The sequence below is a fragment of the Pseudophryne corroboree genome, chromosome 4, assembly GCF_028390025.1.
Source record: "Pseudophryne corroboree isolate aPseCor3 chromosome 4, aPseCor3.hap2, whole genome shotgun sequence".
Lineage (NCBI taxonomy): Eukaryota > Metazoa > Chordata > Amphibia > Anura > Myobatrachidae > Pseudophryne > Pseudophryne corroboree.
Genome location: NC_086447.1, coordinates 445,537,661 through 445,552,939, shown reverse-complemented (window position 1 = coordinate 445,552,939; position 15,279 = coordinate 445,537,661). Strand labels below are relative to the sequence as shown.

Sequence of the window (15,279 nt, the reverse complement as noted above, 5' to 3'; positions counted from 1 at the left end):
TTTGAACACTTACATACAAAGGTTCAAATCAAGATGGAGTCACTCAGAGCAGTGATAGCGAACCAGGAAGAAGGGGACTATATGGTGTCCCTGGACATCAAGGATGCTTACCTCCATGTCCCAATTTGCCCTTCTCACCAAGGGTACCTCAGGTTCGTGGTACAGAACTGTCACTATCAGTTTCAGACGCTGCCGTTTGGATTGTCCACGGCACCCCGGGTCTTTACCAAGGTAATGACCGAAATGATGATTCTTCTTCAAAGAAAAGGCGTCTTAATTATCCCTTACTTGGACGATCTCCTGATAAGGGCAAGGTCCAGAGAACAGTTGGAGGTCGGAGTAGCACTATCTCAAGTAGTTCTACGACAGCACGGGTGGATTCTAAATATTCCAAAATCGCAGCTGATTCCGACGACACGTCTGCTGTTCCTAGGGATGATTCTGGACACAGTCCAGAAAAAGGTGTTTCTCCCGGAGGAGAAAGCCAGGGAGTTATCCGAGCTAGTCAGAAACCTCCTAAAACCAGGCCAAGTGTCAGTGCATCAATGCACAAGAGTCCTGGGAAAAATGGTGGCTTCTTACGAAGCGATTCCATTCGGCAGATTTCACGCAAGAATTTTTCAGTGGGATCTGCTGGACGAATGGTCCGGATCGCATCTTCAGATGCATCAGCTGATAATCCTGTCTCCAAGGACAAGGGTGTCTCTTCTGTGGTGGCTGCAGAGTGCTCATCTACTAGAGGGCAGCACATTCGGCATTCAGGACTGGGTTCTGGTGACCACGGATGCCAGCCTGAGAGGCTGGGGAGCAGTCACACAGGGAAGAAAATTCCAAGGAGTGTGGTCAAGTCTGGAGACTTCTCTCCACATAAATATACTGGAGCTAAGGGCAATTTACAATGCTCTGAGCCTAGGAAGACCTCTGCTTCAAAGTCAACCGGTGCTGATCCAGTCGGACAACATCACGGCAGTCGCCCACGTAAACAGACAGGGTGGCACAAGAAGCAGGAGGGCAATGGCAGCAAGGATTCTTCGCTGGGCGAAAAATCATGTGATAACACTGTCAGCGGTGTTCATTCCGGGAGTGGACAACTGGGAAGCAGACTTCCTCAGCAGGAACGACCTCCACCCGGGAGAGTGGGGACTTCATCTGGAAGTCTTCCACATGATTGTGAACCGTTGGGAAAGACCAAAGGTGGACATGATGGCGTCCCGTATGAACAAAAAACTGGACAGGTATTGCGCCAGGTCAAGAGACCCTCAGGCAATAGCTGGGACGCTCTGGTAACACCGTGGGTGTACCAGTCGGTGTATGTGTTCCCTCCTCTGCCTCTCATACCCAAGGTACTGAGAATTATAAGATGGAGAGGAGTAAGAACTATACTCGTGGCTCCGGATTGGCCAAGAAGGACTTGGTACCCGGAACTTCAAGAGATACTAAGAAGGGACTTGCTTCAGCAAGGATCATGTCTGTTCCAAGACTTACCGCGGCTGCGTTTGACGGCATGGCGGTTGAACGCCGGATCCTAAGGGAAAAAGGCATTCCGGAAGAGGTCATCCCTACCCTGGTCAGAGCCAGGAAGGAGGTGACCGCACAACATTATCACCGCATTTGGCGAAAATATGTTGCATGGTGTGAGGCCAGGAAGGCCCCCACGGAGGAATTTCAACTCGGTCGATTCCTGCATTTCCTACAAACAGGAGTGTCTATGGGCCTCAAATTGGGGTCCATTAAGGTTCAAATTTCGGCCCTGTCGATTTTCTTCCAGAAAGAATTGGCTTCAGTTCCTGAAGTCCAGAAGTTTGTCAAGGGAGTACTGCATATACAACCCCCTTTTGTGCCTCCAGTGGCACTGTGGGTTCTCAACGTAGTTCTGGGATTCCTCAAATCACATTGGTTTAAACCGCTCAAATCTGTGGATTTGAAATATCTCACATGGAAAGTGACCATGCTGTTGGCCCTGGCCTCGGCCAGGCGAGTGTCAGAATTGGCGGTTTTGTCTCACAAAAGCCCATATCTGTTTGTCCATTCGGACAGGGCAGAGCTGCGGACTCGTCCCCAGTTTCTCCCTAAGGTGGTGTCAGCGTTTCACCTGAACCAGCTTATTGTGGTACCTGCGGCTACTAGGGACTTGGAGGACTCCAAGTTGCTAGATGTTGTCAGGGCCCTGAAAATATAGATTTCCAGGACGGCTGGAGTCAGGAAAACTGACTTGCTGTTATCCTGTATGCACCCAACAAACTGGGTGCTCTTGCTTCTAAGCAGACGATTGCTAGTTGGATGTGTAGTACAATTCAGCTTGCACATTCTGTGGCAGGCCTGCCACAGCCAAAATATGTAAATGCCCATTCCACAAGGAAGGTGGGCTCATCTTGGGCGGCTGCCCGAGGGGTCTCGGCTTTACAACTTTGCCGAGCTGCTACTTGGTCAGGGGCAAACACGTTTGAAAAATTCTACAAATTTGATACCCTGGCTGAGGAGGACCTGGAGTTCTCTCATTCGGTGCTGCAGAGTCATCCGCACTCTCCCGCCCGTTTGGGAGCTTTGGTATAATCCCCATGGTCCTTACGGAGTCCCCAGCATCCACTTAGGACGTCAGAGAAAATAAGAATTTACTTACCGATAATTCTATTTCTCGTAGTCCGTAGTGGATGCTGGGCGCCCATCCCAAGTGCGGATTGTCTGCAATACTTGTACATAGTTATTGTTACAAAAATCGGGTTATTATTGTTGTGAGCCATCTTTTCAGAGGCTCCGCTGTTATCATGCTGTTAACTGGGTTCAGATCACAGGTTGTACAGTGTGATTGGTGTGGCTGGTATGAGTCTTACCCGGGATTCAAAATCCTTCCTTATTGTGTACGCTCGTCCGGGCACAGTATCCTAACTGAGGCTTGGAGGAGGGTCATAGGGAGAGGAGCCAGTGCACACCACCTGATCCTAAAGCTTTTACTTTTGTGCCCTGTCTCCTGCGGAGCCGCTATTCCCCCATGGTCCTTACGGAGTCCCCAGCATCCACTACGGACTACGAGAAATAGAATTATCGGTAAGTAAATTCTTATTTTTCCTACTTATGTATAAGTTGTTATGGAGGTTGTATTCTCATATGACAATGTCTAATGCTTTAACATGTGACTGACTGCTAGTATGCGTGCTGACTTTTCTGTGTAATGTCAGTCCTGTTCTGACCCTCAAATCAGGTGCACTGTGGTCAGATTGATTTCACCTCTATATACTGATTATAGGGTGTTTTTCAGTCACAAAATTGTGTAGTCAATATCAGATAAAATGTCTGTGAGCGGCAAAAGTGATGAGGAGAATTTGTCAAGCACTCCCATAGCCCTAACATGTTTATCTTGTAAGTCAGGGGTAATTGATATGAATCAATTGGTCACTTATGAGGGTTTGTGTGCAAACTGTTTCGCTTTTCAGCGAAGTAAAAGACAGGAGTTGGTTCAACCACCAACAGAGCCACCATGGAATATGTTTGCAAAGACTCTGTCCTCTATTGTGGACAAGTTGGCACCAGTAGCACCACCTCAGGGGTTAGGTTACACTATGAACCCATACATGCAGCTCCCTTCCTATGGCCTGGTTCCTGTAGCCTCTACTAGCAACCAAGAGACAGATAAGACTAAGACAGATACATCTATGTGGCAGACTACACAAGATGATACAACGGATGATGATACAGTAGACTCGACTCCGTATGATGATCAGTCGCAGAGTTTTAGTTCAGATGATGTTGCTGAACTTATTAATGCTGTAAAGGCTGTTATCTCGTTAGAAGAGCCAGCCAAGACAGTGTTAAATACTAAAGCACCTGTATTTAAACGAACAAAGGCAGTGAAAGCTGTATTCCCAGCGTCAGATGAGCTGACGGAAATGATGGATGAGTCTTGGGCGGCGCCCAGTAAAAAGTATAAGATTCGTAAAAGATGGGATTCTTATTATCCATTTCCAGCTGTGGATTGTTCAAAAAGAGAAGTTCCTCCGAAAGTAGATGCACATGTTCTGCGACTCGTGCATAAATCTGCTTTACCACTGTCATCTACCTCACTAAATGATGTCACAGACAGAAGGGTAGAGAGCCTCTTGAAAAATTTATTTTCTCTAGTAGGAGCAGTGGTAAGACCTGCTATGGCTTCGGCCTGGGTAGCAAAGGCAATGGGCGAATGGATAGAGGAACTAGAGAATGACATCCCTTCTCCTACTAGGGAGCAAGTGGATCGTTTTTGCCGTTTAAGACAATCTGCCCAGTGTTTGGAAGAAGCAGCAATTGATATAGGTACAGTTGCTTCTAAAGCTTCAGCCTTGTCAGTAGTCGCTCGCAGAGCAGTTTGGCTACGGACCTGGAAGGCAGATGCGGAATCCAAGAAGGAATTGGAAGCATTGCCTTTTGTAGGTAATATATTATTTGGAAAACCGTTATCGGATATCCTAGAATCAGAGGCTGAATCGAAAAAGGTCAGATTTCCGGCTACCTATAACCCTAAGTCCAAGGGTTTAAAATTTCGCTCCTTTCGTTGGCAAAGCAAAGCGAAAGCTAAAGAGGAGCCTAAGCAACCCCAGTTTAAAGCCAGGGGTAGGAAGCAGTGGGCTAGCAAAAAGCCAGCTTCCAAACCTGAACAGAAACCCTCAGCCTGAAGAGACGGGCCTCCGCCTGGAGGATTCCAGGGTTGGGGGCCGACTCCTTCAATTTGCACACATATGGCAACAGTCAACAACAGATGCCTGGCTGCAGAAGGTGGTATCTCAGGGGTATGGATTCCCATTCAGGAGGCAGCCTCCTCAAAGATTTTTTTGCACCAGCCCGTCTCGTATAGAGTCGAAGGCCAATGCCCTGCAAGAAGCAGTCCAAAAATTACTGCAGTCAGGTGTGATTGTCGCAGTACCTCCATCACAAAAGGGACAGGGGTATTACTCCAATCTATTTCTAATCCAGAAACCAAATGGGTCATATCGACCAATTCTAAATCTGAAAATGTTGAACAGATACATATGGATCCCGAAGTTCCACATGGAGACGTTACGCTCCATAATGTTGGCTATGGAACCGGGAGATTAAATGGTATCTCTGGATGTACGGGATGCTTACCTACATGTGCCTATAGCACTGTCACATCAGTGTTACCTCAGGTTTGCCATCCTCCAGGAACATTTCCAGTTCCAAGCTCTGCCTTTCGGGCTAGCTACAGCACCCAGAGTGTTTACCAAGATCATGGTGGTTATGGCAGCTTGTCTGCGCAAGCAGGGGATAAGAATATTCCCATACCTCGACGACCTGTTAATCTTAGCACAGTCGCAAGATTTACTGTTGAGCCATCTTCAACAGACGATAGTTTGTTTACAGAGACACGGGTGGCTCATAAATTGGGAGAAGTCGTCCCTGAATCCATCACAGCGGATGGTTCATTTGGGAGCCATATTGGATTCAGACCTACAGAGAGTTCTCTTACCAGAGAAAAAAATAGTCAAGGTGCAGGTCATGGCTCAGGAAGCGTTGCAAGCCCAGACAATGTCAGTCCATGCAGCAATGCGACTGTTGGGTCTGATGGTATCAACGTTCGACATGGTGGAATATGCGCAATTCCACTCCAGACCGTTGCAGCATCTCATTTTGACCAAATGGAACGGAAATCATCAAACGATAAAGAAACAGATGATAAAGATTCCAGTAAATGTAAAAAGGTCTCTAGCGTGGTGGCTACAGACAGGCCATTTAAACAAGGGGAGACCCTTTTGGATAAAAGAGTGGCAAGTCCTGACGACAGATGCCAGCCTGCAAGGCTGGGGGGCGGTACTCGGAAGCCTATGGTTCCAAGGAAAATGGACCGCAAGGGAAAGTCGCCTGCCCATAAATCTGTTAGAAATAAGAGCCATTTACTTGGCTCTGGTTCAGGCAAAGGACAATCTACAAGGAAGACCAGTCCAGATCCGTTCAGACAATGCGACGGCAATAGCATACCTCAATCATCAAGGAGGAACTCACAGCAAGAGTCTGATGGAGGAAGTAACCCCCATTCTAAAATGGGCAGAACTCCATCTCCCGGCATTGTCGGCAGTATTTGTCCCGGGTGTACTAAATTGGGAAGCGGATTTTCTCAGTCGGCACACCATTCAGGAAACCGAATGGGCACTACACCCAGAAGTGTTTCAGACACTGGTGAACAGATGGGGTCTACCGGAGATGGACCTTATGGCGTCTCATCTAAACAACAATGTTCCGATGTACGGATCAAGAACAAGGGAGCCAGGAGCGGTCCTGGTAGACGCACTGTCAGTAGAATGGAGGTTTCAGCTGGCATATCTGTTCCCTCCAATATCTCTGTTACCCAGAGTAGAGAGAAAGATAAAACAGGCAAAAGGAGCAATCATTCTAATAGCTCCAGCTTGGCCAAGAAGGCATTGGTACACAGATCTGTTGAGAATGTCCGTGGAAGCACCGATACTGCACCCTCAACGTCCAGATCTATTAATGCAGGGTCCTTGTTGTCACAGTCATCTGGATCGCCTGTCTTTGACGTGGCTGTTGAAACCTCTATCTTAGAGGCTAAAGGATTTTCAAAGCAAGTAATCCAAACCATGCTTATAGCAAGAAAGCCTTCTTCGGCCTGTGTATCATAGAATATGGCAAGCCTATATTCATTGGTGTACTGGAAAAAATTACAATCCGAGATCTTTTAAAGTAGCTAGGATTTTGGATTTCCTGCAGGCAGGATTGGATAAAGGGTTGAAAGTTGCTTCCTTGAGGGTACAAGTCTCAGCGTCGACTGTATGGTTCCAGCAGACGATTGCTGACCTACAGGATGTACGTACGTTTTTCCAAAGAGTAGTACATATTCAACCTCCATTTGTTCCTCCGGCAGCTCCCTAGGATTTGAATTTAGTTCTTAAATTTCTCCAGGGTCCTCTGTTTGAACCACTTGAGAGAGCAGATTTTAAGTGGTTAACGGTTAAAGTTCTTTTTTTACTGGCAATGGCGTCAGCCAGAAGAGTGTCAGATTTAGGAGCATTATCTTGTAAGTCTCCTTTCCTAAGTTTTTTTCCAGACAGAGCAGTTGTCAGAACGAGATCTAGTTATCTTCCAAAGGTGGTGTCAAAGTTTCACCTGAATGAAGAGATTGTAGTCCCAGCCTTTCAGGTATCGGGACTATCTGCGGGAGAAGCGTCACTGGACGTGGTCCAGGCTTTAAAAATCTACATAGATCGTACTAGTGCCATCAGGAAAACAGATTCCCTCTTCATCCTCTACGGATTCCATAGAAGAGGATGGCCTGCTAGTAAACAGACGCTGGCGAGATGGCTCCGTATGGTAATATCTGAAGCTTATTCTCATGCAGATCTCCCTATTCCGGCTAATGTCTCTGCACACTCTACACGTAAGGTAGGTCCTTCTTGGGCAGCACAACAGGGTGCATCAGCAGAACAGATATGTAGGGCAGCCACATGGTCTTCCATAAACACATTCATCAGACATTATGCCTTGGATACTTTTGCCTCTCATGGCGCAGACTTCGGGCGAAAGGTCCTCCTGTGCAATCAGGAGCGTCCCCACCACTAAAATGGCTTTGGGATTCCCAATGTTATCCTGTGGAAAATCCTGTGGACCCAGCCAGAGAAATGAACGTTATGGTAAGAACTTACCGTTGATAACGTGATTTCTCTCATGTCCACAGGTATCCACAGGGATCCCACCCTGACGCATCTGATTTGAGGATCTAGACAATCACTAAAACCTCTTCCTTCTTGTATGGAAGGGTGTGCATGTGTGTTCTTATCGCCTGTACATGTCTCTACCTAATGTTTAATGTTCCTGTCTAAAATCACTGTGGAAAGAACTGATCTGACTGAGTCAGTGGGCGGGACTATATAGTGGAGGCCCCAATGCATCCTGGGAGGCCAGAAAGCTCGTGACCGTGTTGGTGCCATTTTCGCTGTCGCTCGACAATATCCCAATGTTATCCTGTGGATACCTGTGGACATAAGAGAAATCACGTTATCAACGGTAAGTTCTTACCATAATGTTCATACATATATATATATATATATATATATATATATATATATATATATATATATATATATATATAAAATGATAATTACATTCCAATATGTAGGATTGAAGGGTTTTTTTTTCCATCAGAGATATTTTTTTTACTTTTACTGGCCTGTATATTCCTTCCTGCAGTTTATGGTATTGTTTTAACTTTCATACTCTTCAGTAGTTTATATCATTAGGCAGATTTGCTTATATTCCTTTCCCTGGGATTTATCACAGCTCTGCTTGAGCTCTCTTGACTTGCTGTAGCCTTACAGCAAGTTCTGTGTTGTATCCCAAAGAGACGCAAGTAAACAAGTCTGCCTTCAATAAAGGTATTGCTGCTAAGCACAGAAGGAAGCTCGCTACTGAAAACAATGTATTTAATAGTTCCACAATAATATGTAGAAGCCTCTAAATTAAAGATGGTTTAATATTTAGAATTTTATTGTTTTTAAATAAATTACTATTATTATTTAATATTTTCATTGTGATTTTATGCTTTACTTGTTTTTCTCTTATTATATTCAGTACATATATTTTCATTCTAGTAGTGGGATTACTGTATGTTGTTATGCTCCCCTTTGAACAAAAAGAATAGCAATTCTGGAGTATATTAATGCTAGCATTTTATTGGTCTACAGCATGTGCACTGGTCTGCAGTCTTTGTGTTCAGCTGGACTATTTCCTAAAATGTAGAAGCCACCTGCATCTAGCTTTGTGTAGGCAATGATCACATTTGCAAAAGGAGCGACACATTGCTCTAGTTCATTTGGTGGGTGTTCCTTATGCATAATGATTTGGGTGTTCTTTATGCAGAATGATTCGCTCTGAAGTGAGCTCTGGCGTGAAAGGCTCTATTATCTCAAAAGTAAAAAAACTCTGTTTAGCTTAAAAAAAAACCCCGATATTGAAATCAAAATGGATGTATCTGTGCAGGGTGTAGTCATGTCCACAACATCCAAAGAGTGGAAATAGAACCTGTGGCGAGGGCAGCGCGCAAGCAAGAGGCTTGTTGCGCTCGCTCCCTCCCCGCCAGCATTTCGCCGCCGGGTTCCTGCAGTCGGTATGCTGACCGCTGGGATCCACAGCGGCGGTCACCATCTGTGTCCATAAAAAGTGTGTGCAGCCCTTTTTCAAACAACCCTACACCAACGTTTAGTTACAAGGATTTTGTTGGCAGCACTTCTAAACTGTATTAGTCCATGTTGTTCAGCGGTCCGGGGCTGTTAATAGTAAAGGTGACCGTGTAGTAGGATATACAGTAGGTATTGTGCAGGTAGGGAGACAGAGTTAGCATGCATATGCACAGGAAGTGCATAATAAATAGTGGAGATGTGGTTTTTAAAAAGCCTTGACACATCTAAAAGAAAATTAAGCAGTACAGACCAAGTTAAGTTACATAAGTGGGAAGCTAGTGTGGCAGTATGAAAAGGTGGAGTGCAGCAATTTCAATTCTTAAAACCAGTCATTTTCAGTAGAATATTCAAATTTTAAAAAGCAGATCATCTGATGTTCTTTTTCCAAGACTTGTGGTCATAAAAGTATAGGAACAAATGGAAAAAATCCTGAGTAGATGGGAAATTTAATTGTCTGGCTATTTCTCAGTGCTGAAACCTAAATGTGCACAGCTAAACTAGTGCTTTGCGTTTCTCTGTAGATAAATTATTTTCTCCAAAAATGTGAGCATTTTTTATATATAGAGCTTCTGTCCAATACTCTAAAACAATGTATACAGATAAATGCAAAATACCAGCGCTCCTTTTGTTTTTTACATGTACACGTATACACCAATAAGTGGAAACGCCCCAAAACACTCAAGGTGCACTCTCAAACACCCGAGAGTGCAAGAATAATAGTTCACCCTTCAAGAATATGATCTGAGTCCCATAGAAAAAAGCCTCCTGTAAATCCTCTGCATAAGTTATCCCAGCAATGTATTGGTGTGAATAGACATATAGATATATCTTCACTGTAGATGGCAGAATTAGGTGAAACAGGCCCCATTGTGGAAGAAGAGCAGTGCAGATTAATCTCTTCCTGCCTCCTCCCCCTGTTCAGTGTCCAGATGTAATATATTTTCTCTATCGTCCTAGTGGATGCTGGGGTTCCTGAAAGGACCATGGGGAATAGCGGCTCCGCAGGAGACAGGGCACAAAAAGTAAAGCTTTTCCAGATCAGGTGGTGTGCACTGGCTCCTCCCCCTATGACCCTCCTCCAGACTCCTGTTAGATTTTTGTGCCCGGCCGAGAAGGGTGCAATCTAGGTGGCTCTCCTAAAGAGCTGCTTAGAAAAAGTTTAGCTTAGGTTTTTTATTTTACAGTGAGTCCTGCTGGCAACAGGATCACTGCAACGAGGGACTGAGGGGAGAAGAAGTGAACTCACCTGCGTGCAGGATGGATTGGCTTCTTGGCTACTGGACATCAGCTCCAGAGGGACGATCACAGGTACAGCCTGGATGGTCACCGGAGCCGCGCCGCCGGCCCCCTTGCAGATGCTGAAGTCAGAAGAGGTCCAGAATCGGCGGCTGAAGACTCCTGCAGTCTTCTAAAGGTAGCGCACAGCACTGCAGCTGTGCGCCATTTTCCTCTCAGCACACTTCACACGCAGTCACTGAGGGTGCAGGGCGCTGGGGGGGGGGGCGCCCTGGGAGGCAAATGTAACCTATATAAAGGCTAAAAATACCTCACATATAGCCCCCAGAGGCTATATGGAGATATTTAACCCCTGCCTGGATTCACTAAATAGCGGGAGACGAGCCCGCCGGAAAAGGGGCGGGGCCTATCTCCTCAGCACACGGCGCCATTTCCTCTCACAGCTCCGCTGGTCAGGACGGCTCCCAGGTCTCTCCCCTGCACTGCACTACAGAAACAGGGTAAAACAGAGAGGGGGGGCAAATTTATGGCGATATTTTGATATATATAAAGCAGCTATAAGGGAGCACTTATTATAAGGCTATCCCTGTTATATATAGCGCTTTTGGTGTGTGCTGGCAAACTCTCCCTCTGTCTCCCCAAAGGGCTAGTGGGTCCTGTCTTCGTTAGGAGCATTCCCTGTGTGTCTGCTGTGTGTCGGTACGTGTGTGTCGACATGTATGAGGACGATATTGGTGTGGAGGCGGAGCAATTGCCAAATATGAGGATGTCACCCCCTAGGGAGTCGACACCAGAATGGATGCCTTTATTTATGGAACTACGGGATAGTGTCAACACGCTAAAGCAGTCGTTTGACGACATGAGACGGCCGGACAATCAATTAGTGCCTGTCCAGGCGACTCAAACACCGTCAGGGGCTGTGAAACGCCCTTTGCCTCAGTCGGTCGACACAGACCCAGACACAGGCACTGACTCCAGTGGTGACGGTGACGAATCAACCGTATTTTCTAGTAGGGCCACACGTTATATGATTTTGGCAATGAAGGAGGCGTTACATTTAGCTGATACTACAGGTACCACTAAACAGGGTATTATGTGGGGTGTGAAAAAACTACCTATAGTTTTTCCTGAATCAGAAGAATTAAATGACGTGTGTAATGAAGCGTGGGTTGCCCCTGATAAAAAGCTGATAATTTCAAAGAAATTATTGGCATTATACCCTTTCCCGCCAGAGGTTAGGGAGCGCTGGGAAACACCTCCTAGGGTGGACAAGGCGCTAACACGCTTATCTAAGCAAGTGGCGTTACCCTCTCCTGAGACGGCCGCACTTAAAGATCCATCAGATAGGAGGATGGAAAATATCCAAAAAAGTATATACACACATGCAGGTGTTATACTACGACCAGCTATAGCGACTGCCTGGATGTGCAGTGCTGGGGTAGTTTGGTCAGAGTCCCTGATTGAAAATATTGATACCCTGGACAGGGACAATATTTTACTGTCGTTAGAACAAATAAAGGATGCATTTCTTTATATGCGTGATGCACAGAGGGATATCTGCACACTGGCATCACGGGTAAGTGCTATGTCCATTTCGGCCAGAAGAGCTTTATGGACGCGACAGTGGACAGGCGATGCGGATTCAAAACGACATATGGAAGTTTTGCCGTATAAAGGGGAGGAGTTATTTGGAGTCGGTCTATCAGATTTGGTGGCCACGGCTACAGCCGGGAAATCCACCTTTCTACCTCAAGTCACTCCCCAACAGAAAAAGGCACCGACTTTTCAACCGCAGCCCTTTCGTTCCTTTAAAAATAAGAGAGCAAAGGGCTATTCATATCTGCCACGAGGCAGAGGTCGAGGGAAGAGACAGCAACAGGCAGCTCCTTCCCAGGAACAGAAGCCTTCCCCGGCTTCTACAAAAGCCTCAGCATGACGCTGGGGCTTCTCAAGCGGACTCGGGGACGGTGGGTGGTCGTCTCAAAAAATTACAGCGCGCAGTGGGCTCACTCGCAGGTAGATCCCTGGATCCTGCAGATAATATCTCAGGGGTACAGGTTGGAATTAGAGACAGATCCACCTCGCCGTTTCCTGAAGTCTGCTTTACCAACGTCCCCCTCCGAAAGGGAGACGGTTTTGGAAGCCATTCACAAGCTGTACTCTCAGCAGGTGATAGTCAAGGTACCTCTTCTACAACAAGGGAAGGGGTATTATTCCACTCTTTTTGTGGTACCGAAGCCGGATGGCTCGGTAAGGCCTATTCTAAATCTGAAGTCCTTGAACCTGTACATAAAGAAGTTCAAGTTCAAGATGGAGTCACTCAGAGCAGTGATAGCGAACCTGGAAGAGGGGGACTTTATGGTATCCTTGGACATCAAGGATGCGTATCTCCACGTTCCAATTTACCCCTCACACCAGGGGTACCTCAGGTTCATTGTACAAAACTGTCACTATCAGTTTCAGACGCTGCCGTTCGGATTGTCCACGGCACCTCGGGTCTTTACAAAGGTAATGGCCGAGATGATGATTCTTCTTCGAAGAAAAGGCATATTAATTATCCCATACTTGGACGATCTCCTAATAAGGGCAAGGTCCAGAGAACAGCTAGAGATGGGATTAGCACTGTCGCAAGAAGTGCTAAAACAGCACGGGTGGATTCTGAATATTCCAAAATCCCAGTTAATGCCGACAACTCGTCTGCTGTTCCTAGGGATGATTCTGGACACGGTTCAGAAAAAGGTTTTTCTCCCGGAGGAAAAAGCCAAGGAGTTATCCGAGCTTGTCAGGAACCTCCTAAAACCAGGAAAGGTGTCTGTACATCAATGCACAAGAGTCCTGGGAAAAATGGTGGCTTCTTACGAAGCAATTCCATTCGGCAGATTCCACGCAAAGGACAAGGGTGTCTCTTCTGTGGTGGTTGCAGAGTGCTCATCTATTGGAGGGCCGCAGATTCGGCATACAGGATTGGATCCTGGTGACCACGGACGCCAGCCTGAGAGGCTGGGGAGCAGTCACACAAGGAAGAAACTTCCAGGGAGTATGGACGAGCCTGGAAACGTCTCTTCACATAAACATTCTGGAACTAAGAGCAATATACAATGCTCTAAGCCAGGCAGAACCTCTGCTTCAGGGAAAACCGGTGTTGATCCAGTCGGACAACATCACGGCAGTCGCCCATGTGAACAGACAGGGCGGCACAAGAAGCAGGAGTGCAATGGCAGAAGCTGCAAGGATTCTTCGCTGGGCAGAGAATCATGTGATAGCACTGTCAGCAGTGTTCATCCCGGGAGTGGACAACTGGGAAGCAGACTTCCTCAGCAGACACGATCTTCACCCGGGAGAGTGGGGACTTCATCCAGAAGTCTTCCACTTGCTGGTAACCCGTTGGGAAAGACCAATGGTGGACATGATGGCGTCTCGCCTCAACAAAAAACTGGACAGGTATTGCGCCAGGTCAAGAGATCCGCAGGCAATAGCTGTGGACGCGCTGGTAACGCCTTGGGTGTACCAGTCGGTGTATGTGTTTCCTCCTCTGCCTCTCATACCAAAAGTATTGAGAATTATACGGCAAAGAGGCGTAAGGACGATACTAGTGGTTCCGGATAGGCCAAGAAGGACTTGGTACCCGGAACTTCAAGAGATGATCACGGAAGATCCGTGGCCTCTACCTCTAAGGAGGGACTTGCTTCAGCAGGGTCCCTGTCTGTTTCAAGACTTACCGCGGCTGCGTTTGACGGCATGGCGGTTGAACGCCGGATCCTAAAGGAAAAAGGCATGCCGGAAGAAGTCATTCCTACTTTGATTAAAGCAAGGACGGAAGTAACCGTGCAACATTATCACCGAATTTGGCGAAAATATGTTGCGTGGTGCGAAGATCGGAGTGCTCCGACGGAGGAATTTCAACTGGGTCGATTCCTACATTTCCTGCAATCAGGATTGTCTATGGGTCTCAAATTGGGATCTATTAAGGTTCAAATTTCGGCCCTGTCGATTTTCTTTCAAAAAGAATTGGCTTCAGTCCCTGAAGTCCAGACCTTTGTTAAGGGAGTGCTACATATACAGCCTCCTGTGGTGCCTCCAGTGGCACCGTGGGATCTCAATGTGGTTTTGGACTTTCTAAAATCTCATTGGTTTGAACCACTAAAGAAGGTGGATTTGAAATATCTCACATGGAAAGTGACCATGCTTCTAGCCCTGGCTTCGGCCAGGAGAGTGTCAGAACTGGCAGCTTTATCTTACAAAAGCCCATATCTGATTTTCCATTCGGACAGGGCAGAACTGCGGACTCGTCCGCATTTTCTCCCTAAGGTGGTGTCAGCATTTCATCTGAACCAGCCTATTGTAGTGCCTGCGGCTACAAGTGACTTGGAGGACTCCAAGTTACTGGACGTTGTCAGAGCATTAAAAATATATATTGCAAGGACAGCTGGAGTCAGAAAATCTGACTCGTTGTTTATATTGTATGCACCCAACAAGATGGGTGCTCCTGCGTCTAAGCAGACGATTGCTTGTTGGATCTGTAGCACAATCCAACTTGCACATTCTGTGGCAGGCCTGCCACAGCCTAAATCTGTAAAGGCCCACTCCACAGGGAAGGTGGGCTCATCTTGGGCGGCTGCCCGAGGGGTCTCGGCATTACAACTTTGCCGAGCAGCTACGTGGTCAGGGGAGAACACGTTTGTAAAATTTTACAAATTTGATACTCTGGCTAAGGAGGACCTGGAGTTCTCTCATTCGGTGCTGCAGAGTCATCCGCACTCTCCCGCCCGTTTGGGAGCTTTGGTATAATCCCCATGGTCCTTTCAGGAACCCCAGCATCCACTAGGACGATAGAGAAAATAAGATTTTACTTACCGATAAATCT

The 15,279-nt window shown here is 46.6% G+C and overlaps 1 protein-coding gene across 4 annotated transcripts in view; it reads left to right on the top strand.

Annotated features, from left to right (window-relative positions):
* The window catches only part of ORC3 (origin recognition complex subunit 3), a 234,743-nt gene that overhangs the window by 141,170 nt on the left and 78,294 nt on the right, over positions 1 to 15,279 (top strand). The gene's annotated exons all lie outside the window — the stretch shown is intronic.